The sequence below is a fragment of the Ambystoma mexicanum genome, chromosome 2p (genome assembly GCF_040938575.1).
Source record: "Ambystoma mexicanum isolate Mex_15411 chromosome 2p, UKY_AmexF1_1, whole genome shotgun sequence".
NCBI lineage: Eukaryota > Metazoa > Chordata > Amphibia > Caudata > Ambystomatidae > Ambystoma > Ambystoma mexicanum.
The window spans coordinates 442,971,578-442,999,191 of record NC_090923.1 but is presented as its reverse complement, the minus strand read 5'-3'; the positions used below and the strand labels follow the sequence as shown (position 1 = coordinate 442,999,191).

Sequence of the window (27,614 nt, the reverse complement as noted above, 5' to 3'; positions counted from 1 at the left end):
GTCCGTCCCGGGGTCCAGGGAGTTTTTTCCTCTCATTTCCCCTCCCTGGCCACTTTTCTCTAATAAGAGGGGTGTGCATGTGAGCACACCCCCTCTGCCCCCCCCCCAGCCCCGCAACAGGCCAGCGACATAGAAGTAGGACTATATTTTTTATTTTTATTTGTGTTAGTCCTACTTTTATGACTATGGCCTGTCCGGGGTTTTTTTGTGTGAAAAATCTGGTTACCCTAGTATTAACTAAATCCAGTTCTTGTGATTAAAATAGGATGAATTATATGGTAGACTCATGCCAGATACCAAACCGTTTTATGTAATGTATTCATTTTTGGTGTTTTAACCTCTTGCCTGCCCTGTGCATGGCCATCTGCATCGTTCGCAAGACCTCTCTCGAGGGCACAGCACGTGGACGGCCACAGGTCCTCGCAGCACCCATTGTAACCGCGGCGCCTCAGTTCAGCCGGAAATTAGAGACACGGGCAAAGGTCATTCGGCTCAGGCTGATAGCGTGTAATTTATTTATAGACACACCGATACACAGACTGCATTCAATAGTGGTGCCACTGTCGAGCAACAAAAGAGCACTAATATGAACTATGCGCACTCTGGCACACGAATAAAATGTATGCCAGGCAGATGAGTCAGTCGTGCTTATTATATTATGCAAGTCTTCTACGTATTACAATATGCAAAGCCCATACAATGCAGATCGCCTATTCACATCTTTCTAACATGGCAATAGGCATGATTCTGCACACATGCATGGCACTGAACACTGGGTCTTCATAAATGCAGGGGTCATTCTCGCTTTACATGATTCACCACCCCTTTCTCGTTCTCTCATTGGTGGGAAACCTGGGTTCACTCCCCCATCCACGTTTCTTTTTGTTTTGTTTCATCTGGTGCTATACAGGTTTTACTATGCATGTGCTGCTGTTTAACCCCTTAAGTGCCAAGGACGAGTATGCTCGCCCTTTTTGCATAGTCTTGCATAATAGCCTGGCAGAAAGAAAGGGAACTTTAGTTGTCCGTTGCTGTTTGAGAGCTGGCAGATTTTACTTTCATTTTTAGGTACATCTTTTTGGACTATGAAGCAAAACTTAATTTCATTCTGAGCATTTAATATTAAATGTAATGTCATGTAATGTAATTGCTATTTGTATAGTGCCTTTTCCCATTTTGTATGGTCTCAAAGCGCTGTAGGTGGATGCCCTCGGGGGGACCCAAGTCCAGGTACGAGTAATTGGTCAGAGGAGTTTAGAATGCGCCCATGCATTTTAGCCAATAGGAAGGTAGGTATGGGTGGCCCAGTCCCTGCTAGCTACCCCATGCCAACCTGGCATGTGGATGAATGCTGTGAGGTAGTCTAGGCAGTACGTGAGAGCAGGAAACTCATTATATGTGCAGCTAGACCGAATTTTTGTAGTGAGGGATAGCTGCTTTCTTATAGCAGAGGTGGTGTGCGATGTGTCTTAGAGTAGTGTATGGTACCAGATATTTGGGGGTGGGTGGCTGAGCCTTTGACTATCTTCCATAAGCATGGAGTGTGTTCTTGTGTGTCCTTGCTGGTTTCTTGGTTTCGTAGATAAAGGAAGTTGTACCTATATGGTCAAAGTAGATGTTCAAGGTTCTCTGAGGAGAAGGGACAAAAGGATCATAAAGTCTTGAAGGAGTTATATGAACTGATTGCAGAAGTCACACAAGACTATTTAAAAATATCATAATAAGAAGAGTCCAGAAGTGAGGGGTCGCTCGAAAGCCAATCCTCCTCTGTGAGCTTCAGGACACCAGTATTGCATACTTGCATATTGTGATGACATCAAAGTGTTGGAAGCATCAAACAATATTCTGAGGTTTCTGACTACTAGGGCAAGGTAAGAACTTGAGTAGGGTGATTTTAGGCTATGCTCAACAGATTAAAATTTCATTTTTACAAACCTGCGTAAAAAAGTAATCTGCGTTTCACAGAAAGGCAGGCAAGCCTTTGGGATTCCTTTTGCCAGATTTCTTTTGCAAGGCAACTCAACCATTTTCTTTGCATATATGCATTGGTGCTGCATGTTTGAATGCACACTCACCCACAAACAGTTGAATGTAATGCATTTGCCACAACATGGAGGGGTGTAGGGGTGCTGTAAACATTGTTAGAAGTGCTGGTCAGAGGTGGTGGGCATTAGTGGCAGATTGATTGGGTGTGGAGGATTTTTGGGAGATTTCATTTCCCCTGCCAGGTACCTCAACAATTTACTTTGCATGTATGCATTGGGACCACTTGATTGAGCACACACTCACACACAAGCAGTTGAATAGAATTTATTTGCTGCAATTTTGGGGGGTTAGGCAGTGGTCATTTGTGGCCGATGGATTGACTGCATTACACAACACACCACCTGCTTGAGTTCACTGAGTAGTAGCCTGGAGGATGACTTTGTGCAGAGCCAGTTTATATGAACAGGCACAATTACACACAAAATACACAGTTGAATTGGTTTGGTCGAAAATAACATTTTATGATGCCAGAAAACTTGTTGGAGGCTGTGGGCATTAGTGGCAGATTGATTGACTCTGTGAGGCAAGACAGCACCTATTTGAGCACACTGAGCAGTAAGTCCAAAAAGGAATTTGTGCTGGTCAAACTTGTTTGAATGGTCGTACTTACACAGAAAACAAACTGTTGAATTCCCAGGACCCAAATTACCTAAGATCAGAGTCTGGCACAAATGGGGATGGGGATACCCATGCATGGATAAAGGTAAAACACAAGGAGTATTGTAACATACCACTGACAGTAGTTCCTCTGAAGTCTCAATATCAGATTGAGAGAGTAATAAGACAGATATACCACTACCTGAGAATAACACTGTAGCATGGACCTCAGGACAAGCATAAGCCTCTCTACACCCAGAAACACAGAAACAGGGTTTACAAATCTTTTTAGAGTGGGGTGCAAGAAATAAAGAACAAGGCAGGGGAAGGGGAAACCCTCAAAACTCACAAATGCAAACCAGGTTCCAACACAGGAGAACTTAGTTGTGAACATTTTGAAGAGAACTAAAAGTACAAAAGAGATACAAACTCTACTTAAAGTCTTTAACTTTGTCACCACATACAGCATCACCAAATTCAAAACCAAGGCGGATCTTTTTAGATTCACAAGCAAGATGAGATTAAAAACATGTTTCGATGAAATAGAGAGAGAGGAAACATTGAGTGTGGAGAACAAACAACTATGCACTGAATTTGGACCCATCAATACAGGTATACCACCTGTTCCCAACAGTAATATTGATATTTTTTTTAAATCTGTCTTGGATGATATCAACAACATCAATTACGGGAATCCTAAACATAATAACTTGAATAGGGGTGAACTCTCCCTTATCAAATCTTTATGCACCGATGGGAGCATTACATTACATCCTGCAGATAAAGTGGGAGCATTGGTCATTCAGGACACTATTTACTATGATCTAGAATGCCTTAGACAACGAGGTGAAACAGCTACTTATATTAAACTACAGTAGACCCTACCACAGAGATATAGGAAACATTAACTCATATTCTACAACAGGCAGAATATAACAAATGGCTAAATGACAAAACTAGAAAATTCAAACATACACGATTTCCTAGAACACCTACCTTTTATCTTCTACCTAAAATACACACGGACATGGAGCAACCACCAGGCAGACCTATTGTGTCAGCAGTCAAGGGTATCTTACAACCGTTGGGGAAGTATGTAGACTACTTCCTATAACCTTTAATACACACAACATCGACCTGTATAAATTATACTACACATGTTTTAATAAACTTAATGGAATTGATTGATTGATTATTTGTATAGCGCCTATACAGCGCTTCAAGGCGGGGAGGGACCATGGGGAAAAATACAATTTACATTCTTTCAGTCCTTGAAACAGTCAGAATGTGAAAACAACACAGATCAACTATCATAATCAGCCTGACGACATTTCAGATAGTGCAAGTGCTAAGGGGATGGGGAGGGAGGGAGAGTGAAACAGACAAGTGGCTACATTACTATGCCTGACAGCAATTGAGGTAGTGCCGGAAAGAAAACAGGAGGAGGGTGGGGTGGGGGGATTGGAAAGAGGGAGAGGGAGAGGAACAGAACAAGCAACAATTTTACTATGTCAGACGACAATTCAGATGGTGCTGGAGGGGAGTGGGGAACATAAAGGGAGGGGAGAACAAACAAGCTGCAACAAATATGTCTGGGGGACATATCTGAAGAGTAAGAGCAAAATAAACAGTGATTGGGAGGAGGGGTGGGCAGGAGAGTGCGACAGACAAGCTGCTACATTACTATGCCTAACAGCAATTGAGGTAGTGCCGGAAAGAAAACAGGAGGAGGGTGGGCCGAGGGGATTGGAAAGAAGGAGAAGGAGGAGAACAGAAAGAGGCAACTATTTTACTAGGTCTGCCGTCAATTCAGATAGTGCTGGAGACGAAGGGGAAGGGGGAGGGGGAGAGGAATACAGAACAAGTGTCTTTCAGAATAGGACATGAAAATGCCACGTTTTGAAAAACATAAGTGCTAAGGAGGAAGGGAGCAAAGGAGGGGGTAGGGGGTGGAACAGGAGGGATGGACAAAGGAAGATAACAAGGGGGGCAGAGACAAGCAGCAGGAAACGCCACAAGGGAAGACAAAAGGGGGAGGGGAGAAAAACAGAAAACACAGGACTGGGAGTGGGGTGAGGGGGCATCAGGGGGGAAAAGGTAAGAGCAGAGGAAATGGAGGAGATGGGGGAGGCAAGGGAGAGCCACAAGGGTCAATGGAGGAGGTGGGGGTACACCCAAGCAATGCAAGTTAAAGAGGAGGGGAGGGGTCATCCGGGAACAACTCAGGTGAAGGGGAAGGGAGGGGGCACAGAGGGAGCAACACGGGTGAAGGGGAGGGGGCACAGAGGGAACAACGTGGGTGAAGGGGATGGGGCACAGAGGGAGCAACGCGGGTGAAGGGGAGGGGACGTTGCACAGAGGGAACAACGTGGGTGAAGGGGAGGGGGCACGAGGGACCAACGCAGGTGAAGCGAGGGGGGCTTATCTTACAAACATGCAGCAAACAGGAAACGAACAGCCCCTTAGTCTCGGGCCTTGGAGGCAGGCCAGCATTCGCCTGCCGGCTTGCCCAATTGGCTCAGTTGAATAGAGAATCAGCCAATCAGGGCAGGCAGGGCTGGTGTGTAGAGGCCAGCTCAAAACTAACAAAGAAGAGGACGGCCATCTTGGAAGGGCCTGAACAAAAAAGCCCAGCATGTACAATTCAAACAAAAATGCTTATGCAGGCAGACGCCATGCTAAACAACAAGATGGCAATGTCAAAGTTTGCAAAATACATATTTTGATGTTGAAATTCGATTTCTCCAAGGTAGCGCTGAGTGCACAACATGCAGTCTACAAAAGCCCAAGGGCTTACCTTCAATTGTTAGTGCAGGGACACAGGGCCTCCAGGCCACAAGGTGCAGGAGGAGAGTGACCCTCCAAGGTCTGGAGGTAGAAGAAAGTGCATAGAAAACATGCTATTTACAATAGAATTCACAAGTTTGTATACCTCTATCCCCATACCCTGGGCCTTGAGGTAGTAGAGTGGCTCCTGCTGCAACAAGGAAAAAATGGCGCACCTAAGGAATTTATAATGATGTTACTGATGGAAATAGCTAAAAATGTGTACTTTCGGTACAGAAGTAAATTTTATCTACACATCTCGGGCACCTCAATGGGGGCTACTATGCTACCGGCATATGCCAACACATTCATGTTTAAGTTTCAAACATATCACATCCTGTACAGCACAAGTACATAGTCTTCTTGGCTAGGTATACTGACAACATGTTCTGAATATGGAGAGGAAGCCATAATTGCACTTTGAGGAATTCTTTTGAATATCTTAGCAGCATCAACCCACATATTCAGTTCACCATGAATATAGGAGACCCAGGGACACATTTCCTGGATGTCCATATAAATGTAATGAAAGTAGCTTTATCAATAACATTTTTCATAAGACTACTGACCGTAACAATTTACTGCATAGAATGCACTTCCATCCTCCATCTACTATCAGGCTTCTACCCTAAAGTCCGGAAAACAACGATGTTGGTAAATTCACCGGCACACTTGTTTCTAGACCAGCACATTACGAGTTTGCCTGCTAGGGTTGCTGCACCCAACAGGTCTGACCCTGCCGGGCGCAGCAGCCCCGGTAGGCAGACTCATCACAGAAGCATTGGCACCATTAATAAAGGTGCTGATGCTTCTGTGAAATAATTCCCATGGAGTCCTATGAGATTCCACGGGAATGGGGACTAACATTTTCCAGCATGCATCTTCCCAGTTCGCCAGGACTTGTAATGTCCCGGTGGCACCGAGAAGATAGGTGCCGGTAAAATGTTACGAGTCTGGCAGCGACCCGCTGGAAGAACCAGCAGGGTTACCGCGAGACTCGTAATGAGGCCTGTAGTCTTAAACTAATTTCAGAATAGGGGATATAAGAAAGAAGAACTTTAAACATCTAGGGATAGAGCTGAAGCCAACACTGGACATGCACTCTTGGCCAACACTCCTAAAAAGAACCACTATCTCTGATATATGTCTCAAACTGTTCAATAAAAAATAATAAATTAAGAGTGCAATTTCTAAACATTGGAATATTCTACAAAAGGATAGTAAGCTTAAAGAGCAACTCGAGGGACCAGCTAGTACAGACTGACAGACAGCAACCTCAGAGACATGTGGGTTCATATAGAACTTCTCTGGTCGCCCTGGTGCCTCACTCGTCTGCCACCCCTCTGGCACTCTCTTCTCCCTCTCTGACTACCCTGCCTTCTCTTCCATCCTCCTCTGCCCATCCTGGCACCTCAAACACTACTGCAGGTTGTACCTCTGGCCTGTACCCCTCCCTGGAAGTCCTTCAAATGTGGTACCCTGCTCCACATCGCTACTCTCAACTCTCGTTCAGCTGTCATAAACTTTCTGACATCTGCCGTCTCCTGGAAGAGCTGATTTTGGATGTACTCGGTCTCTCCGAGACTTGGTTCACAGCCAGATCTGTACTGAGATTTGACACTCTCCTTCCTGATGGCTACAAGACCCTTGCCTAACTCAGAGCCAACCGTCCCGGTGGGGGTGCAGCCTTGATTATCCCAGAGAGGATCCATGCTTCTATCATTCCAATGCAGCACTACTTCTCATTTATTCGAATGACTGGTCTGCAGGCTCACTATCTCCCCTGGTCTCTCTCTCACTGTGGCCACTATCTACAGGCCACCAGACCGCCTGGCCAGGCCACCCTATTCCTCTCTGAGCGGGCTGATCTCTCCTCCTTGCTCCTTGCCTCTACCTCTTAACTTCTCCTCCTTGGAAACTTGAACATCCACCTGGATTCTACCAGCCCTTCTTCGGGACTCTTTTGCAACCTCTGCAATTCTCTCTCTCTCTCTATTCTTCCCTCTGGTCCGACTCACTCTGGAGGGCACACCCTGTATATTCTGAATGCCTCAGACCTCACCATATGTAACCCTCTCACCACTCCTCTCTCTTGGAGTGATCAATTTCTCCTTTCTTGCCACCTCTCTCTCTCTTCCCCGCAGGTCAAGCCGACTCCAAAACTGCCACCTACCTTCTTGGTCATCTGACCCATGAAGTGTGTTCCAGTAGAGGCTTTCGCCGCTACCTTCTCTCCTCTTCCTGATCCTTTGGCTGACTCACCACCTGACACAGCCTTCTCTAACCTTCATCTCTCTATCTCTAACACTCTAGATGTCCTTGCCCCTGTCGTGAGGTTCCGCTTGAAGCCCAAATCCAAGTGCAACCTTTGGTACGATTCCGAACTCGCTCCCCTTAAACATAAGTGTACGGTGGCTGAGAGGTAGTGGAGGGCATCGGGTGCATCCCCTGAGAAGACAAACTGGCCTGCTGCCTGCTCCAAAGGCTGTACAGACTCTCTGTCCTCTCTAAGAAGAGAATTTACATCCAAGCCTGCATCTCTGCAGAATCTAACAACTTGGCCAAACTTTTCAAAATCTGCAAGGAGCTGGCCAATCCTGCTGCAGTTGCTACCTCTCCTGTTCCCTCCCAGGCCCTCTGCACAGTCTTGGCCTCTCATTTCACTACTAAAACTCAGGACATCCTGTCCACCTGCTATTCCTCCATCTCCTCTACCTCCTCCCCTACAACTCCTGGCCTGTCTGAGGCTGTGTCTCCTCATCCTTTCTCTTCCTTTCTCCTTTTCACCCCTGACGATGTTTCTAGACAAGTCCGATCTATGAAAGTCTCATCAAAGCAGGTTCTCCCCTGCTCATCCACAACCATAAAAGACCACAGTGACACCCTTGCTCCTGCATTGGCTGATTTCTGCAATCACCCCTTTCCTAGGCAAACTCTTGGAAAAGCTGGCCATCTCCTAGCTTAATCTATATACTGAATATGTTGGTTGCCTCCATGACCACCAGTCTGGCTTCACTGCTACCATAAGCACGGAAACTGCTTTTTTGAACACCCATCAAGACTTGCTCTCCAATCTTCACTCTAATCACCCTTCTGTCTCATTCTATTCGATCTATCCTCTGCTTTTGACACAGTCAACCATGCCATCCTGCTTAATCGCCTCTGTAACAACCTTGGTATTACTGATTAGTCCCTGGTCTGGTTGACCTCCTTTTTCACCGACCAACCCTGTCAGGTCCAACTGGGATCTTTCCTCTCTTCTATTTCTCTCTACTTGTGGTGTTACACAGGGGTCTTATCTCTCTCCCTGGCTCTTCAACCACTACCTGGCACCTCTTGCCCACTGCATCGCTACTTTCTGCTCCAATTTTCAATGTTATGCGGATGACACTCAACTCTTGTTCAAGCTCCCCACAGCCATCTCTGCTTTTTCTCTCATATCAGACTGGCTGGCCTCAATTCAGGAATTGTGTGCTGACAATGATCTCAGCCTTAATGCCAGTAAGACTGAGATCCTCCTCATTGGGACACCTGCTCCCTCTTTTCCTCTCTCTCTCTCACTGGCCACCCACTCTGGGCCCTCTTCTTGCTCCTTCCCGTGAGTCTAAGAACCTTGGTCTCATCTTCTACTCCACCCTTTCATTCTCTGCTCCCAACTCTGATGTCTCTAAGAAGTCAAACTATCAGCTGCACCTCCTCAGAGGTATTCTTCCTTTTCTCAATTTCCCCCAGAAGCTCACTGTCTCCAGAGCTCTGGTCTTCTCTAGGCTGAACTATTGCAACAGCCTCTTTCTAAATCTTCCTGCCTCTACTCTTCAACCTTTAGAACTTTTCCAGAACAGGTCTTGTCCTTGATCTCAAGCCCAGGGATCGTATCTCCCCAGCTCTGAAATCTCTTCAGTTGCTCCCTGTGGCTGCAAGCGTCAAGTTCAAGACCCTCTACATCATCCACAAGGCTTTCTGGGGCCTGGGGATGCTCTACGTCAATGTTCTCTTCCAAAACATCTTCATTCTCGTGCCCTCTGCTCATCCACCACCAACTCTCTGAGGGTCAGGCGCTTCTCCAAGCAGAGAGTTGGGGACAGATCTATCTGATTTTGAAAAGTTTGGCCAAGTTGTTAGATTCTGCAGAGATGCAGGCTTGGATGTAAATTCTCTTCTTAGAGAGGACAGAGAGTCTGTACAGCCTTTGGAGCAGGCAGCAGGCTGGGGCCTCCCTCTGGCACAGCCTCCCCACCTTTCTCAAACTTGATCAGAACCACCTCCGGTTCCAGAAGCAACTCAAGACCTTCCTTTTCCCTTCTGCTATCTCTCTTCCTCTCCCCTGCTGATGTACCTGATTTCTCTGTGCACTGGTTGCCTGGTCACCCTCTGAACTCGGGCCGAGGCTCCTGCATGTTCAGTTGCCCTTGCACTGCCCCCAGGCTCCCCAGCACTTAACGATCTGTAATTTCAACCCTACAGCCCCTTCTCTCTGCATTTATGAGCCACCCACTGGCTGCACTTCTGAGTTAACTGCACTTCCCACTTCCCCTCACCCCAAGTGTCCTTGATGAACCCCTTTAGGATCCCTCGAAGACCGAGGTTAATGTGTTTTCCCAAAAAAATCCATTAATTGATTTCCATGCTACAACCTCTTGTTCTGCCATCTTTGATGTTACAACCACCTCTCCGGTAATGTAAAAAAGCTAGGCTGTATATGGCAAGCATCTCCGGATTGTAATGCTCACATCACTTAAGTTATTAGAGCAGTCTATTACCAACTTAGACTCAGGGCTGGACTGGGCACCAAAAGTGGCCCTGGACATTTTTTTCAAAGTGGCCCCATAAGAAAATGTTGAATAAAGTTAGTCAAAATGAGTGCATTTAAAGCAGGTTTTAAACATATATGGGGTAGAGAGCTATGTTTTAAATAAGTTCATGATCAAACAAAGATTATCTTCAATGGTAAAGGGACACACCACAATTGCAATATCAGTCTCAATAACTTCAATCTTGCCCAGGTTCACTTCAGTTGCCCTCCAATACTCGCACCTCTTTGCTTCCCTCCTGGCTTTACTTCTTCCCCTGCCTGCCACCCTCCTTCATCCCATGCATCTGCCCTGCAACCCATAACTCCTGCCCTAAAGCACATTCATGCACTGCATGTGCATGTACTGTTATAAAGGCATGATAATTGCATTCTTGGAATAATCATTCAAAATTGGGGGCAACATCAGTGAATTTTCAATGCCTACTTCCAAAGATACATTTACCACTGAATGAAGGAAAGTAAGAAATGCATTGATTGCAAAATCAGACTGCCTGTCAATCCCTCGCCTTTCCAGAATTCAACCACATCTCACTACCCTTTAAGCCAATTCATTGGCTGCGCCAATGGAACATTGACAGGGGAATGATTGAAAGGGTGGGCGGGGAGGCGACAGCTCATTCTTAAAGCAGTCCTTAAGAGTCTGGTTGCAGACCACAACTTTGAAGCAGCACCAGAACAGCCTCAATAGATTGTGTAAAGAAGTTAAATGCCCCCACGCATGCTCCACCGCCCCACCCCACACGTATTCTCTGAAGTTAACCCTGTTCCCAAAATATGAAGTGTTACACCCCACACCCTACCCTAGAAAGAAGGACCGAGTACACCAGATCTCCGTGATGCCCTAAACTCACCCGCACCATTGAGGGCTTCAAACGTAAATAAGGCAAAAGAAAGTAAGGGGCAGATTTCTCCGAGCTCTGAGGATTTCTGATTTCTGGAAATGCAGTTTCTGTAGAATGATGTTTGTGGTCAACAGTGTTGTGCATGCTATTCAAGTGTTTTAGGCCTTTCTTACAGTGTTTCTTCCAGTTTAGGGGCAGTCAATATAGCATTATTTTGATCATTTCTTGTTTGCAGATCTAGTCAGTAGGATATTGGAGTTGAACATTTTGGAGAAGTTTGTGCATTTGGATAGGTGAGGTGTGGGCCCCGCTGGTACCAAGGGGAACAGAAGGAACGGCAAAGAGGTTGGCTTTCTCCTGGTTCTATAGCTGGATTGATAGGTTGCAGGTTACTGAGAGACTCACTGGCAGTTATAGTGTGGTTGCTAAGCACAGCCACTCAAAGTTATTTGGTCATTTAGACTTTGCATGTAAGTAATGGTACTGGGTAAGGAAATTTGCAGAAGTAAAAGACAGGCAACAAACCGGCAGGTGCACGTGAAAAGGAACAATAGTTGAGAAACATGTTTTAAAATTGTAATCCTGAAAATATGATCTATTTCATGTGCTGCCCGCGTAATTTGATTTCTCACTGTGTCCCACATTCCGTAAATTTAGAACTCTGAATTGTGGACCCTAGATCCCAAATTCGAAGTGGATCAGAATCAGTACATTTCATACACAACAAACATAAAGACGTCGATTTGAGATGGACGGTCCCAGGAAGGGGAATCTCCCCAGACAAAATATGCTGACATTAATAAAGAACAGATACACTGGATCCAGGTCACTAAAACTATGTACCGCGGTTTGAATGACCACAAAGAAAAGATCCACTTGGGAAGAGAACCCTCTTATACGCCTGCATGAACACCCATATGAACACACTAATAGTGGTGAGAATTGTGGCCATTGACTGCACAGACAGGAAGGAGTTCCTAGTACAGGCCTAGTTGCTGGTAAAGGTGGTGATGTCCAGGCCCTAAAACCCCTGCCCACTGAGCAATCCATCCCACTCCTCAACTGCAGCCTCTCCAGCACATCCTCCACCGGCACACACTTTTGGGTGAACTGGGCTGAATTTGTCAGAAAGGCACAGGTCTATGCGCAGTGATGAGAGCCCCAAACGGACGGGCCAACACTGCAGTGGGAAGAGCCGGTGGAGGATCAACTAGGTAGAGGAATTACTTCCATGACGGAAGAAGTGGGCAGCTTCTCTGACTTTACAGGCCTTTCGGATATGCGAGCAGGCAGCGCAAGAGAATAGGGGCCTTGCTGGAGCACAGGAGTGCAACACTGCCCTGGAGTCGATACTTGGCCGTTATGCGAGTGTTCTTGATGAAACTATTAAAAATGTGGCAAGGGTATTTGGAGTATTTACTACATGCCAGATTTAGGAACAAATGGCACCATTTGGGTATGCATGGATTTACTGATGGTAAGAGAGGAAGTCGCTGTACAATAGTGACTGCTCTATAGAATGCATATTGTCCCGCGTGGTATGGTACCTTTTGATAAACATGGCGGACTGTACATGGAGGGAACTACCACTGCAGTGTGACATTCTGCTTTGACCTGCCTAATTATCGCCTGGCCAGAAAGGACGGGCTCCATAAGCTATTAAGACTCACGCTGAACCAGGGTCCCGACACCTGTCTTTCAGCCAACTGTTAACTGTTCTTCTCCTGTCACCTCAGGAGGTCCTGATCCCTTAGCCTCGCCAGGCTCAGGCTGTGTCTCCACAAGGCAAGAGCTGACAACACAGACAGGGGGACAGATAAGTAGGGCCAGCGGGTGCTCAGTGTATATGCAGAGGTACGCAGAAGGGGGGTGTCAGTAAATATAGTTATGTGTGGTGGTGATGGCGCTGGATGCTATCCAACTCATGTAAGGGGTGTTGAGACATCAAAACACTGGGAATGGTTACCCTATTTTGCACCCAGTTTTTCCTTGTCCCTCCATGCCATGTGGCGACTTAAAGCAGTACTTTACCACAGTGTGCGCTAAAATAAACAGCAAATAAATGAACAAGAAAAATGCAAAGTTACCAAGCCCAGTTACAGAAAACAAACAGCCGACCTGGTAGTGTTTGCTCAGGGGTACTTATTTCGTGGGTTTTGTGGCACTGAAGATTACATTTCCCATGCTAGGCGCTGTCCATATGCACGCACAGCAATTTTCTTTTTCGCCATAATCCCCATTTCTGCAGATCCAGTGATGGGTCTGGCTCTCCTGGCGGAAGGAGGTGGTATATTCATGTCAGCAGGGCTGGAATGTATAGACTTTCCAAGTAAGGAATGCAGCCAGAGTTCCTAATTATATGTTATCTCGTGACTGAAAATAAAAGATTGCTTTTTAGTAACGGAGGTCCTGCTTGTCTTATCAAGAATGCATTTGCATTTTATTGCCAGTGCGTCATTCACACGAATTCCCTTCTCTGGGACATTCCGGGCACAGTAGCTTCCTTATCCTTCGGGCCGAGTACAATGGCCGCAAATGCACCGCCTAAAAGCCTGCAAGCGTAGTTAGGTAGCTCTGCGGTTAACACACAGGACAGGTTCTAGATATGGCTCTCAGCTGAGACTTTCTTGGAGTTGCTCGAGACTTCAAAAGCAGCAGCAAACATTCACTTCATGCACAACTGAGCCTCCAAATGTAAATCATAGCCCAAAAAATACAACTATATATTTAGTAGTAATCGATTGGCACCTGAAATCAGTGAAGAAATGGCAGCACCAGTGGGCCGCGGCCTGAGCACACTGCCCTGCACGCCTCATCCTCAGAGCACACGTCAGCAGTATTGAGGTTGCATGGGCTGCGCTGAACCTGCGCAATGTGTGCATCATGTGATGCAAGCACAGTAGACAGTAGGGCTGCAGGGCACATGCGGTTCTCCAGGATGTGCCCCTCACAGAAGCAAAGGCACAACCCGGCCCATTGGCCAGGGATGTCATTTCACCAAAATGCCAGGGGTAGCGGAAGTGACATCACACTGCCACGCCCCATGAGTGCCATAACATGAAGTGATGTAATTTGACCCCGCCCCTGTGTGACATCACAGGAAGTCATGTCATTTGACCCCATCCCCACGTGACTTCACAGGAAGTGGCACCATAACGCATCATCCCTCAGTACACTAAGAACAATATGGTTACGATACCACTGTATTGTGACATTTCATACAGCGCTAACTAAGAATACCTGGGAAAGTAAGGTAGGTATGCAGTAATGTATGCTTTAAGGGCACCTTATGGAGCTAGGTGGGGGATACCGCATGTACCCTTATATTCCCACCATTTTTACCACTCAGTTTGATTTATGAATGACTGACAACGGAGGGGCCATTATGGGACTCCCTCCAAACAATAGAGCGAGACAGTGTGAGCCTGTCGACATCGGACTGCATGCACTCAGTCCCTGTTGCAGTCCGCCTGAGCCACCCCCCGCCATCTCAGCGCCGGCACTGCTCTTGGCACCCCAAATTAGGGCCATAAACGAGTCCGGGTCTCAATAGAGAGCAACAATTTGGAACTAGATCCCCTCAGAAACAAACCCTATGAACCACCCCCGCCCCCCCATTGAGAGTGCCCTTCATTAGTCAATAGCAACCAGATATCACCACATGACTGCCTATCTGTTACATTGCTGCACTAGATGCCTACCTAACAATGCTTAAGTCCAAATAATAAAACATTAACAGATATTTTCCATTCACATTTGGCCGAGGAGCGACTTCGGCGCAACACAGAACGGCAGCCAACGGACAAATGAAGGCCATCCTCCCGCACCTGCACACAAAACCCAATCAATTCATGTTCCCTATGCCCCCTACTTGCACCTTCCATGTAAACCCCCAAACAAGTACACACCACTGCACCCCAGACCACCTGCCCGGAATCCCCCCTCCCCCCGGCACCACCGCTGCCAAAGAAAACAGAAGACTAAACAGACAGCATTTCCGGCTTCACTTTCCCCCATGGCCCAGTGACCCAAACATTTCGGTACTTACATGTCCATCGGTGCATCATCAGACCGTACAAAAGTCTATTCCAGGTGTTAGATCAATACCTGCAGACTGGCTTTAATGCTAGTTCCTCAATGGAACGTCTTCTACAGGACATTTTGGTATATGCTGAGGACATTCTGCCACCTAACCCTACAACTACTCAGAATGAGAAGCAGTTAAATAAACCAGCATGGGAATTAGTAATGAATGGGCGTTCTAAAGAGGCAATATTGTCTGACCAACAGCGCTTAGAACCTCTGGAGGAAACAACCTTTTTCACTTTAAAGCAGAGGCATAAAGCTCTTGCCTTGAAACAACATGGGAGCCCCAAACTCCCCATAGTCTGTGCCGTCTGTGGGTAAAAGCCCCGCCGGCTTTGAGGTTTTAAATAAAGAGTTGCAATGCTGGAGCAAAACAACATGTCGCCGTAGACTATTAATGGCTTGCATAAGGGCACGGGAGGATTCTAATTTAATCTCATGGCATCCAAGTTTCCTTTTCACGGATGCCCACTATTCACCATCCTGGGAGGTGACCATTACTATATTAGCGAAATTCGGCAATGCTGTGTTAACCGGACAAAAAGGCAGGGTTTTCTTTTTGTTGGGATAACTACAACAGCTATACATCATTTTGTAAGGAGTATACCGTCGGGACATGCTGCTCACAGGTCATGTAGTGGCCTAATATGGTGCAGCGTGTCACCCACTGAACTTGCACATACCTCGAGATACTCCAACGCCCCCTTCCCCCCACTGCGCCACCGCAGGCCCAGTTTACCTTGCTCCAACGCAGCCTCGCACACGTCGGAGAAAACAACCAACCGACCCATACAATCTCACCTGCGCTCCTGCCGGCCTACGGCCCCCTACACCCACCACCTGGGCCTTCCATGCTGATTGCATAACGCAATGCAACAACGAGCTACACCTTTGTATGTGCCCATCGTGGGCTCCACACACTCAACCATCATCCGCATGCAACTGCCTCACAGCATGCTCACTGCAATCAATGCAACACAAAAAGCTGGATTCAACTCACATTGCCTCCCTCTTAGCCTCGCACTTCCACTGCCGCAGCAGGAACTTGACTTCCTTCAACCATTGCAACACAAAATCCTTTCCCAGCCAGCCCAGGAAAAGGAGGCACATGCAGCACCGTGCTTGATAGCTGTGGCCACGGCCCCTCAGAGGTCGCAAGGGATTGACAGAGGTCGCCAGCCAATCAGCTGCGACCTCTGGTGACCCCCTGAATGACATCCCTGCCATTGGCCCCATGGAGAAAAGGGAAATGCATCAGCCAGGGTGATAGCGACCCACCAAGACTGGCCTGCGTGTTCGTGCAACTTAATGATTTATGTATGCTTCCGCCGAAGACCCGAAGCAAGAAAAGAGGCCCTATGCCCCGAGGCCCACCGGGGGAAGTCCCGGTGTCCCGGTGGGCCAGTCCAGCACTGCTCAGACTTTTAAAATCTGTTTTGCCAATTATCTCTGAATCTGATCTTGTTGTGGTTGTGGGGACAATGGTTAATTACAGACTTGATTATTACGGCCTTATTCTTTTAGGAGCACAAGTGACCCAGCTAAATCGACTCCAAGTAGCTCAGAATTCTGCAATCAGACTTATATACAATCTTTTGAAAACGGTATCCACCTCCATATATTGGAGGAAGTTACACTGGCTACCTGTCTCGTCTATCTCTGAAGAGTGGCGGACACACTCAATTTGCACTTCTACCCTGTCACGTAGGGGTGAGGAGCACAGCCTAAAATCCACAGTCTATTTTGTCTCATAGGGAAAGGGCGCACACTCACATTTTACATCTCTCCTGTCTTTCTGGAGCTGACTTATACACTGAATTAGTACATTTCTCCTGTCTTGCAAGGGTGGGGGTCCCTCCTGAATTTGTACCTTTCACCTGTCTCGCAGGATTGGGTCACACACTTAATTTATAGGTCTCCCATGTCTCACAGGGGTGGGGGCACAGACTGTATATTTACATCTCTCCTGTCCCACATGAGTAGGTACACACTCAATTTGAATATCTCTCTTGTCTTGTATGAGTGGTGCCATACAATTAATTTGTACATCTCTCCCGAATTTCTAGCTCTCTACTGTCCCCCCCCCCCAGGCTGGGGGCATAGCTTGTATCACAGGAGTGGAGATTCACACTCACTTTATACATATTTCCTCTCTTGGATGGGTTGGGGGCACAGGCATCATTTTAAATCTCTCCTGTCTCACAGAGTTGAAGGCACAGCATGATTTTTTATGTCTCCTCTGTCTCACAGAAGTGCCTGCATTTTTATGTTTCACCATTCTTGCAGGAGGAGGGACACGGTCAATTTGCACATCTCTCCTGCCTTGCAATGGTGGGCGCACAACCTGAATTGTAATGTATTTTCTGTCTTGCAAAGGCATGGGCACACTCATATTTTACATCTCTCCATTCGCAGTTGAGTGGTTGGGGGAATACTCCATGTGTGCATCTGTCCTATCTCACAAGGCTCAGGCACAGTGCACATTTTTACATCTCTCCTGTCTCGCAGTAATTGTTGCACGCACTCAATTTGTATTTCTCTCCTATCTGACATCGGTGAGTTCACAGCCTGAAATTCTACATCTCTCCTGCCTCAATGGATTTGGGCCACATACTCAATTTGTGCGTCTCTCCTGTCTCCGAGGGTTGGTGTTACAGCCTAACTTTGTACTTCTTTCTTGTCTCACGTATGTGGAGACACATGCTCAATTTCTGTATCCCTCCTGCCTTGTAGGGGTGCTAAGCACATCCTGAAATGTATATGTCTCTCCTGTCTCACAGGGGCGGGGGCACAGCCTGAGGTTTTACCTTTCTCCTGTCACACAGGGTTGGGGGCACACACTCAATTTGTATTTTTCTTCTTTCTCTTCTGTCTCTCAGGAGTGAATCTCACCCTTAATATGTAGGTCTCGCATGTCTTGCGAGGGGAAGCGCACGCTGAATGTTTACATCTTTCCTATCCCACAGGGGTAGGCAGACAATTAACTTTACCACCGCTCCTGTCTTGCAGGAGTGAGCATACACTCAATTTGCACATCTGTCCTTGCTCATACGGTTGGGAAGCACATGCTGAAATGCTGTATCTCTCCTGTCTTATAGGGGCGAGGGCACACACCCACATTTGACATATTTTCTGTTTTGCAGGAGTGGGCTTGTACACTGAATTAGTACATGTCTCATTTCACGCTATGGTGGAGGTTACAGTCTGCATTTTTAACATTTATCCTTTCTCACAGGAGTGGGGGCACACACTCGATTTGTAGGTCTCATGTCTCACATGGGTACGTAAAATGTTATGTTTCCATTGCCTCACATGATTTGGGGTACAAATTCAATTTTTCTCAAAGGGGTGGTTGTACAGCCTGAATGTTTATCTCTCTTGTCTCACAGGGTTTGGGGCATACACTAATGTGTATGTCTCTCCTGTCTCACAGGGGGTGGGGCACAGCTTGGATTTTATATGTCTCTTCTTTCCTGCAGTAGTGTGGCATTCACTCAATTTGTATGTCTCTAAATTCTCACATGGGTGGGGGTACAGCCTGAATATTTACATCTCTCCTGTCCATCAGGAATGGAGGCACAGTCTGAATTTCATGTCTCTCTGGCAGGTGTGAGGGCACACATTCAATGTTTACGTCTCTCATGTTTTGCAGAGGGGAGAGCACACATTTAATTATTAAATCTCTCATGCCGTGCATGGGCCGATTGATTTGCTGACTGACTGATTTCTGGGTATTTAGAATGCACATAAAACTGGTATAGTGGGATGTAAAATACCCATCTGGGTGCAGAGGGAAGAAAACCCACAACATAAAGAAAGTGAGGAGATGGGAGCTGAGAAAGAAATTAGGCCGGTACGGCACACACCCGTTTATGTCCCTTCTATCTTACAGGGTTTGGGGCACACCTTTCATGTTCACATTTCTCATAGGATCCATGACCCTAAATAGAAATGTGTGTTTTTGATGACCCACTCACATGTCAGAGCTAAGTACCTTCAGATGGTGGGGCTTGTTGCAAAACATCCCAACTTAATCTTAGCAAGGCATACTACATTGTAATCACAGGATAAACCCTCATGCATTCTGTTTGTTGTTTAGCAACGGTTTATGATTTGTTGCAGAGGTTTTTTGGAACTTTGGCTCTCCATCCAAATCTCTGCTTGGAGAACCGGCACACTCGCAGAAGGTTGCAGTAGATGAGCGGAATGTTCGTGAGGGACAGTATAGAGGTAGGCAGCATTGCAGGTTGGTAGGTCTTGGGCCCCAGAAAGCTGTGTGAACAATTCAGAGGATCTTGAACTTGATACTTGCAACCGCGGGGAGCCAGTGCAGGGATTTCAGTGCCAGAGAGATGCGATCCCTGGGCTTGAGGCCAAGGATAAGTCTTGCAGTTCTGTTCTGGATGAGTTGCAGAGGGTGGAGAGCAGAAGAAGGGAGGTCGAGGAAGAGGCTGTTGCAATAGTCCAGCCTAGATAGAAACAGGACGCTTGAGAAAGTGAGCCACTCGAGGAAGATGAGAAACGGTAGAGTACCTCTGAGGAGGCGTAGCTGATAGTTAAACTTTTTAGAGATGTCTGAAATGTGAGAGGAGAAGGAGAGAGTGGAATCAAAGATGACCCCAAGGTTTCTTGCCTCGCAGGTGGGAACGGGCGCAGGGCCAAGGGACGCTGGACAGATTTAAATTAGGATCGCAGGAGCAGAGGTCCCAATGCAAACGTCTCAGTCTTACTGGCATGGAGGCAGACGTCGTTTGCAGCACAGCATGACTGAATAGCGGACAGACAGTCACATATGAATGAGGAGAAGGCAGCTGAGGGTAGCCTGAAAGATAGTTGCATGTCATCCACATAGCACTGGAAGTTCGAGGTGAAAGTGGCAATCACACGTGCCAGGGCAGCCATATAGACGTTGAAGAACCAGGAGGATAGGTTAGATCCCTGGGGAACACCACAGGTTGAGGGAGTGATAGTCGGGTGGAAGGCTGCAAGTTCCACCTGGGAAGGGCGGTCGGAGATGAAAGAGGTCAACCACGCCAGAGCCTGACCTGGGATTCCCAGTGTGTCACGGAGACATGCGATCAGGATGTTGTGGTTAACCATGTCGAAGGCAGAGGAGATGTTAAGGAGAATGAGAATAGAGGGGATGTTAGTGTCAAGATTTGAGAGCAGGTCTTCACGGGTGTTCAGAAGAGCAGTTTCCATGCACCTGGATGCTCTAAAACCAGATTGATGGTCATAGAAGCAACCAGTAGATTCAGTTTGGAGGGTCAGTTGAGAGATAGCCAGTTTCTCCAGGAATTTGCAATGCATATTGGGGATGCGGTTTAAAATGGGAAATGGGTGTGACAAGTCAGAATAGACGTACCTGTCCCCAAGGGTGGGGAGTCCTGTCCTGAAAGATCCTCCTGCATTGCACTGCCCCCAGGGGTATTATTGGGTAACGGTCACCACTTAGACTAAACATTTGAAGAAACATTCTCTTACGTGAATCAGACAGACAGGAAAGACATGGTTCACACACCCAGCTAGACCTGATAACCAAGTAGTTCAGGGAAAAAGTCCAATGAACTTGGTCATGATGCAATCAACCATTACCCATTTTTCCAATTTAGATTTCACAGAGTAACTATTGAATTCTATGTCTGTAAAAGAAGACATGATTTAAATCAAAATTAGTGAGCTGTTTTACAATATGGACTAACCATTTCCAGCAATGACTACTGGAATCATGTTGTGGACTCTGAATGCTTTCACATTGTTCAGAGATGAAGCCAAACTATGACTAGCCGTTATGTTACTGTATATTCTAAAGGGTGCAAACCCAGTTCTAGAAACAAGGGATGAGCAGTAGCACTTTTGGGGAGCAAAAGTATTTTTTTAATCCCTCTTTTCCACTGATATGTAACTGCAAAAATAAAGGAAACCTGTGCATGCTTGAGCCTTACAATTCTCTTTAGCTGGCACTATTGCTCTGCCCCCAAACGTCTGAGAGAAATCCATGGTTGCATGTGTGCCCTGTGTGAAGATGAGGAGGTTTCCCTGCAGTTATTGATTCCATGAGCCAATAGAGATTAATCTTATCCCCCAAGTAATCAAAATGGCTAACCTGCTGAAATGGGGTGCCATTATGTTCAAGGTTTATTTTGATAAGTTTACGGTGGTGACAAGTTCACAGTAAGTTGGCGTTCTTGACATATGACATCCTTGATCTATTATCTTTGCAAATGTCTGTTTATTTGTCTTGCAGGAGTGGTTTGCCTGTTTACAGCACTGCCACATGTGCTGCCATGTTCTGCTGGCACTTTTATCTTACACTGTAGCTGTATCTTTTATGACTTTTGTCTGTAATTGAGTGCCCCCCTCTATGTGAACTGTAACATCATTTCCACTGGGTACATTGTTTGGGGTTGATTACTGTTTGAGAATTGATGATTGTTGCACACACCTATTTTGTGAGTTAATTCCTTCATTCATTGCTCATGGAATTGTGCTTTTCAGCTAGGATCAGGGCATGTCACTGCAGCCTTCATATCCTTCTTACCACACCCCCATAGACAAGGGGCTGATCTATGTTGCAGGGAGCAGATGGCGAGAACAAATCAAAGATATATTAGTGAAATGGTTTATCAATGTAAATTTTACACATTGTATAGAATATATAACAGAAATATATTTAATACATGCATATTAAAAATAGAAAGAATAAAATAAGTATTACCACACTTTGTGCATACATACTGTATCATTGATTGATTAATTAATTAAGTGATTCACCTGAGTAGGCATGCATTGTTAGAAATGGTATTGCCATCTTAAAATATTCATATTAATTTGATATAAAAATGTGATTACTGCAATTGTTAAAGGGACTGCATTACCATTGGACAGATGTTCGCAAAAGTCATGGGTTAAAAGCCAATCATCTTCAAGTACAAACTTTCCAAACATAACAACTCTCAGATTGTGCAATAGTGGGCATTGTATCAACAGATGTTAAAGAAATTCTATGATATTTATCCCTGCCCCTGGGTTTGAACGGACCTGGACACTGCCTCACACACTCCCGTCCTGGTGGACTACTTGAAAAAAGAACAGTGAGTCTCTAATGCAGCAGTTTGAGAGTGTAGATTAATGTTTTCGCCCGGGGGATCAGAGTCAGCCTGAGATGGAGAAATTGCAATCTCCAATAGGCATTTGCGATAATGTGGAATCATTACCAAATGTTTTTGTGTTATTAAAAAGCTTCTGTACAATTTGTGCCATTTACTAATTTCAATCATATTGCACCAATCTTTTAAGAAGTGTTTTTATTTAACATCTGCAGAGGTATTAATCAGAATTTCAGCAGATGTGTGTATATTCAATATCACTTTACATTTTTCCAAACGATACACCGGAGATCAAATGCCATATTTCTAGCCTGTATAGCAGAGATGGATTTTCTTTGGACAGGTAAAAGTTAATAAGAAGGATTATTGAAAACCTGCCATATAATGTATTAATCTGTTTCATTTGAAAGATGAGTGAAGTTATTGTCTCCTGACACATTAGCAGTATTCCCTTTTTGCTAGGAGTTTAATCTAAATTAAATCCTAGATATTTTAAAGGCTTTAAAGGTTGTAGTAAATTGGGACAATTAAAGCCATATGGTTTCTTGAATGCTTTGGAAAATCTTATAATTTTGGTTTTGTTTGAGTTAATTACCACGTCATTATCAGTAGAATATTGTTGAATGTTATTAATCTGATATTGAAGACCCTGATCCAGAAGGATTACATCGTCGCATAAGCAGCCAATATATCTTTAGGCTATTTACATGTGGGGCTACAAAGTAGAAGCTCACCAAGCCTTCCCCCATGTTGGAAACGTATAGGTTGAATAGGCATGGAGCAAGAACCCAACCCTGCTACAGACCTCTGGATGACTCTTGAGATAGAGCACCTTGATGGTTCAACCTTATTTGTTACTCAGTATCCAAGTAAAGGTGTATTAGGATGGCTAGGAGGCCATCTGGACTTTGCCTTTTGTTATTTTTAACCATAGGATTGATCCTATACTGTTCCCACTAATCTGAAGCACTCATGGGTGCCCCCTCTTCTAAAAAAAAACATCCCCGTCCCATTCTTGTTAAAGATTATAGACAATGCAGCCTATAATCAGATACAAAACTATCTAGACCAATGAGCTACTTGGCCTTCGTCAATCAGGATGCAGGCCCCAACACGGCACAGAAACAGCCTTTATTGACCTAAAATAAAAAGATAAAGGAAGCTCTGCCCTCCTGCTCTTGTTGGATCTGTCAGCTGCTTTTGATTTAGTTGATCATAAGGTTTGTGCAAGCCTCTCTCCACAACAGCACATTTCTCAACAGAAGCAACAGAGCCTGGATTAACTCCTTTTTAAACAATAGGTCCATGAGAGGCTTTTCCTCCACGGCAGCAGCCAAACCAATCCCCATATCTTGCGGCATCCCACAGGGATCGTGTGTATCAACTGCCATGTACAATGCATTTACAAAACCACTGTTTGACGTTTTCGACCATCTGGGTGTCACCTACACTAATTATACAGATGACACCCAGATCCTATACCTCTGACAGGCGATTATGATAGATTCTGTTTACAAGGTCCAGGTATTTATCTTATCATTCAGGCATGAATGGCCACACATGCTCTATGCCTGAATGATGAGAAAACTGAGTTGCACCTCCTAGCCACCCCCACCAATTCTGCTAAACTGGGCAATCAATACCGATCCTTTAGTATCGATGGAAATAACATCAAGGTTGCCAATGAAGTAAAGACGCTAGGTTTCTACCTCGACTCCTCCTTGAATATGTGCAAACAGCTTAGCACAACAGCCTTGGCTACAGCTTGCACCTTTAAGCTCACCCGCACCTGTAAACCATTCCTTTCCACAAAAAGCTGTATTACTTTGGCCATAGCCTTAGTACTATCCACAATCTACTATTGTAACGCACTATACTTAGGCGCCAATAAACACATCATTAAGAAATTACAGATTGTGCTGAACAATGCACTCAGAACAGCTCTGAGCATTCCTCGTAGACAACACATCTCTGCAATAAGACGTGACATCAAATGGCTCTCTATTAAGCAAAGAATCCAATTTAAAACAACATTGCTAACTTATAAATGCCTCAATAACTCAGCCTCCCAGTATCTTATGGATACATTCTCCAAAACCCACTGTGCCTGATTAACTAGATCTTCCAACTCAGGGTGTCTACAAGTACCTAGATACAAACTCAAAAAAACAGGCAGCAGCTTCCCAGTTTTGGCCGCCCAACTCTGGAACTCACTACCCATGACACTTAGATCTGACCAATCCTTCTATAAATTTAGGAAAGATATGAAGAGTTGGGTTATCACTAATGATGCACCCCACTAGTCCCACTTGCCACACTTAACCTGATCCCTGTACATTATCATCCGACCTATCTACTTGGACTGTAAATACCTTGTATACTTCTTGACACTGCCCTGCCTCATTTGTACATAACCTTACTGTAAACAATATTACTGTCTGTTATGTGTAATTGACTGTATTTCATCTTGTATTGCCTATTGTGTATTCTCTGTGTGTAACTGTGAAACTTCACATCCATCCTTGTAATGCGCCCAGATACCTCAGGGTGTGGTGCACACTATAAATAAACAAAGAAATAATCTGTTTACTGTGTCAAATGCTAACACAACATTGATACAAGCTGCAAAAATACCTAGAGCATCCTTGCGCCTTGATCTTTGTTAGATTGCGTCTATAATAAAACAGTTGAAGGTAGTATACACTCCCGTTCTAAAACCGGTTTGATACTTTCCTACCAGAGACATTGGGTTTGGAGGTAGGCCCCCCCTGGGGTTATCCCTTAAGGGAAAAAAAGAAAAAAAATATGGCTTCATTGGGTTGTCCCCTGTGAGACAACGCACACTGGGATGAGAGAAACTGAGTTCTATTAAGGAAGGGAAAATTAACGCGCCCTATGTTTATTGGGAGAGTGCCTCTAGAGATGTGATAGAAACAGAAAAAAGAACAATAAAACAGAAGGGCGAGGGGTACATAAATCAGAAAATCAGGCAAGCTAGATTAAGCAAAGGATCCATACATTAATTATCTATACACATGGTCATGCAGCCATAATTGACAACAGACCAGATACAACCTTATGAACACAGTAGTTTAGGCATTGACAGAAAAAAGTAAAAACCCCATTTTTACTCATTTAGCGACTTTCAAAATGATTTAATTATGTATTTATTTATGTTGACATTTGTAAAGCGCACCATACCCGAAGGCAATTGGGCACTGGTTAGAGTAAAACAAGATACAGACAGACAGTATCATCACTTGAATGCATGAGGGTTATCCATAAATAGTAGAGTGCGGTAGCTTCCGAGGATTAAGGTTCATGCGTGAATATTCATGTTTTGAGGCCTTTGAGGAAAAACCAGAAGGATGATTCTACTCTTAGGGATAGCTGAGGGTGTTCCAGTGTTTCACAGCCACAACTAGGACCCCTTAGGCCAGGGGCCTTCCATCTAGCAGGGGAAATATGCTATTTTTTTGGAATGTTCAATGCTGCCCTCAGAGAATTATTTTGTATGATCTGTAGTTTTTGTATGTTGCAAGTGGTCGAGCCTGCGAAGAGGATATTGTAGTAGTCTATCCTGGAAATTAATGAGGGCTCTAGCCAGGGAATAGCCAACAATTATATGTTTGCTCCATCAGACTACATTTCCTTATAACAGACAAAGGCAGAATTTCAGTGGGTCAGAAGACAGGCAATTATGGCAACACCAGAGGACTCCCTGTTGAATTAAGGTGTGATACTAATAGTTGACACGTGCTTTTCTTCACACCTCATGCATTAGGGATTGTCTAAGAAATGTGTCGTACGAAGGTACAATTAATAGAATATTTGTAAGGTTTTGTGCATGTAAACTACTTTGCCAGTTTTTAGATCTCCAGTGTCCTCATTTTGCAACGGTTGTATGTCTGATATTCACCTGTTTTTACACTCTGGGGCATTTTTCTTATTGTTGGCAAAGCAGGGGCACTGAACAAAATTACCTTTTTTCCATGACATTAATTCAATCCTCGTGCCTAAAGAAGAGGTATGTCATAGGAATATGTTGTGAATGCCTCCTACAAGCATACATTGTGCTAGGCTTTTACACTTCGTTGGACTTCAAAGTATAAAGCATGTGTGTTAAGAAGCTATCACCAGGTTTCACACATTTTTGCACTTTGTATTGCAAATGAGGAAAAGTGCAGAGAGGGGCCCAAGGTGCAACTGCATGCAGATGTGGGCCAATCTGCGTAATTTACACTTTCAGGAAAATAACATTGAAAGTGATAGCACTGTTGCTTGAACAGTTTTGCACTTCACACTGTTAGGCTCCATTTAGAGAGAATATGATAGGTCATCTTAATATAAAACATCAGATGTTTTATACACAGATTAAGGAACAACCCTAAAACCAGGTTATCAAAAAACCGGACGATTACATACACAAAATTCATTTGTTGCAATCTATATATATAGGGTTATATATAGATTGCAACAAATTAATTTTCACTGATATTTGTATGGTAAATGTTGTTTTTTTAGTTAATGTGGTATGGTTGTTTTTTTTTTATTTTTACATTGATGTTGTGTATGTAATTGTCCTGTTTTTTGATAACCTGGTTTTAGGGTTGTTCCTTAATCTGTGTATTATTTAACACAGTTTTAATGAGAATTATGTCTTTTTTCTATAATAAAATATTTTTTTTCTTAATGATATAGCTTTTGTGTGTTACACCTTTCCTTCCCATTAAAATGTGAATTTGAACTGTTTTCTTCTATACTATAAAATATTGTCTTGGGGTCCCCAGACAGTGAAAACAGTAGGTCTATGTAACGGACCTTGCTGTGGGGATTGTTTTTGTTTTGATTTGACCTCATTTGTACTGCTGCAGTTACATTTTTACCATTGTTGCAGTACTTTTAGTTTGCGCATTCGCATTTACTGCATCTGGTTAATGAGATTTTTCACTTGTTCTTTGGCCATATTGTATCTGGGCCTTCTTCCTGCCTTCTCAGGCCAGGAAATCCCTAATTTGGTCATGCATGTGCCTAGGAAAGCTGCTGTTTTCGCAGGCTAGTGCATGCCAGTTGTGTCGGAATCCAAGAAGTGGGTGGGACTGTCTGGTCCCACTCCACATCTGTGGTGGCAGAGAGTGAAACCCACAGTGGTCCCTGGTCTATGATTTGAACCAATGCTGACAGTTTGAAAAAGGTGTAGATCGATACCAATTTTGGGCTCCGACTTGCTTCCAGCCAGGATTTTGGATAAGAATAGGACTCCAAAAGTCATTCCTTCATATCAGCGTTTGGAGC

At 44.9% G+C, this 27,614-nt stretch overlaps 1 protein-coding gene across 3 annotated transcripts in view; it reads left to right on the top strand.

Moving 5' to 3' along the window:
• TAFA4 (TAFA chemokine like family member 4) overlaps positions 1-27,614 on the top strand; it is a 1,365,502-nt gene that overhangs the window by 569,780 nt on the left and 768,108 nt on the right. The gene's annotated exons all lie outside the window — the stretch shown is intronic.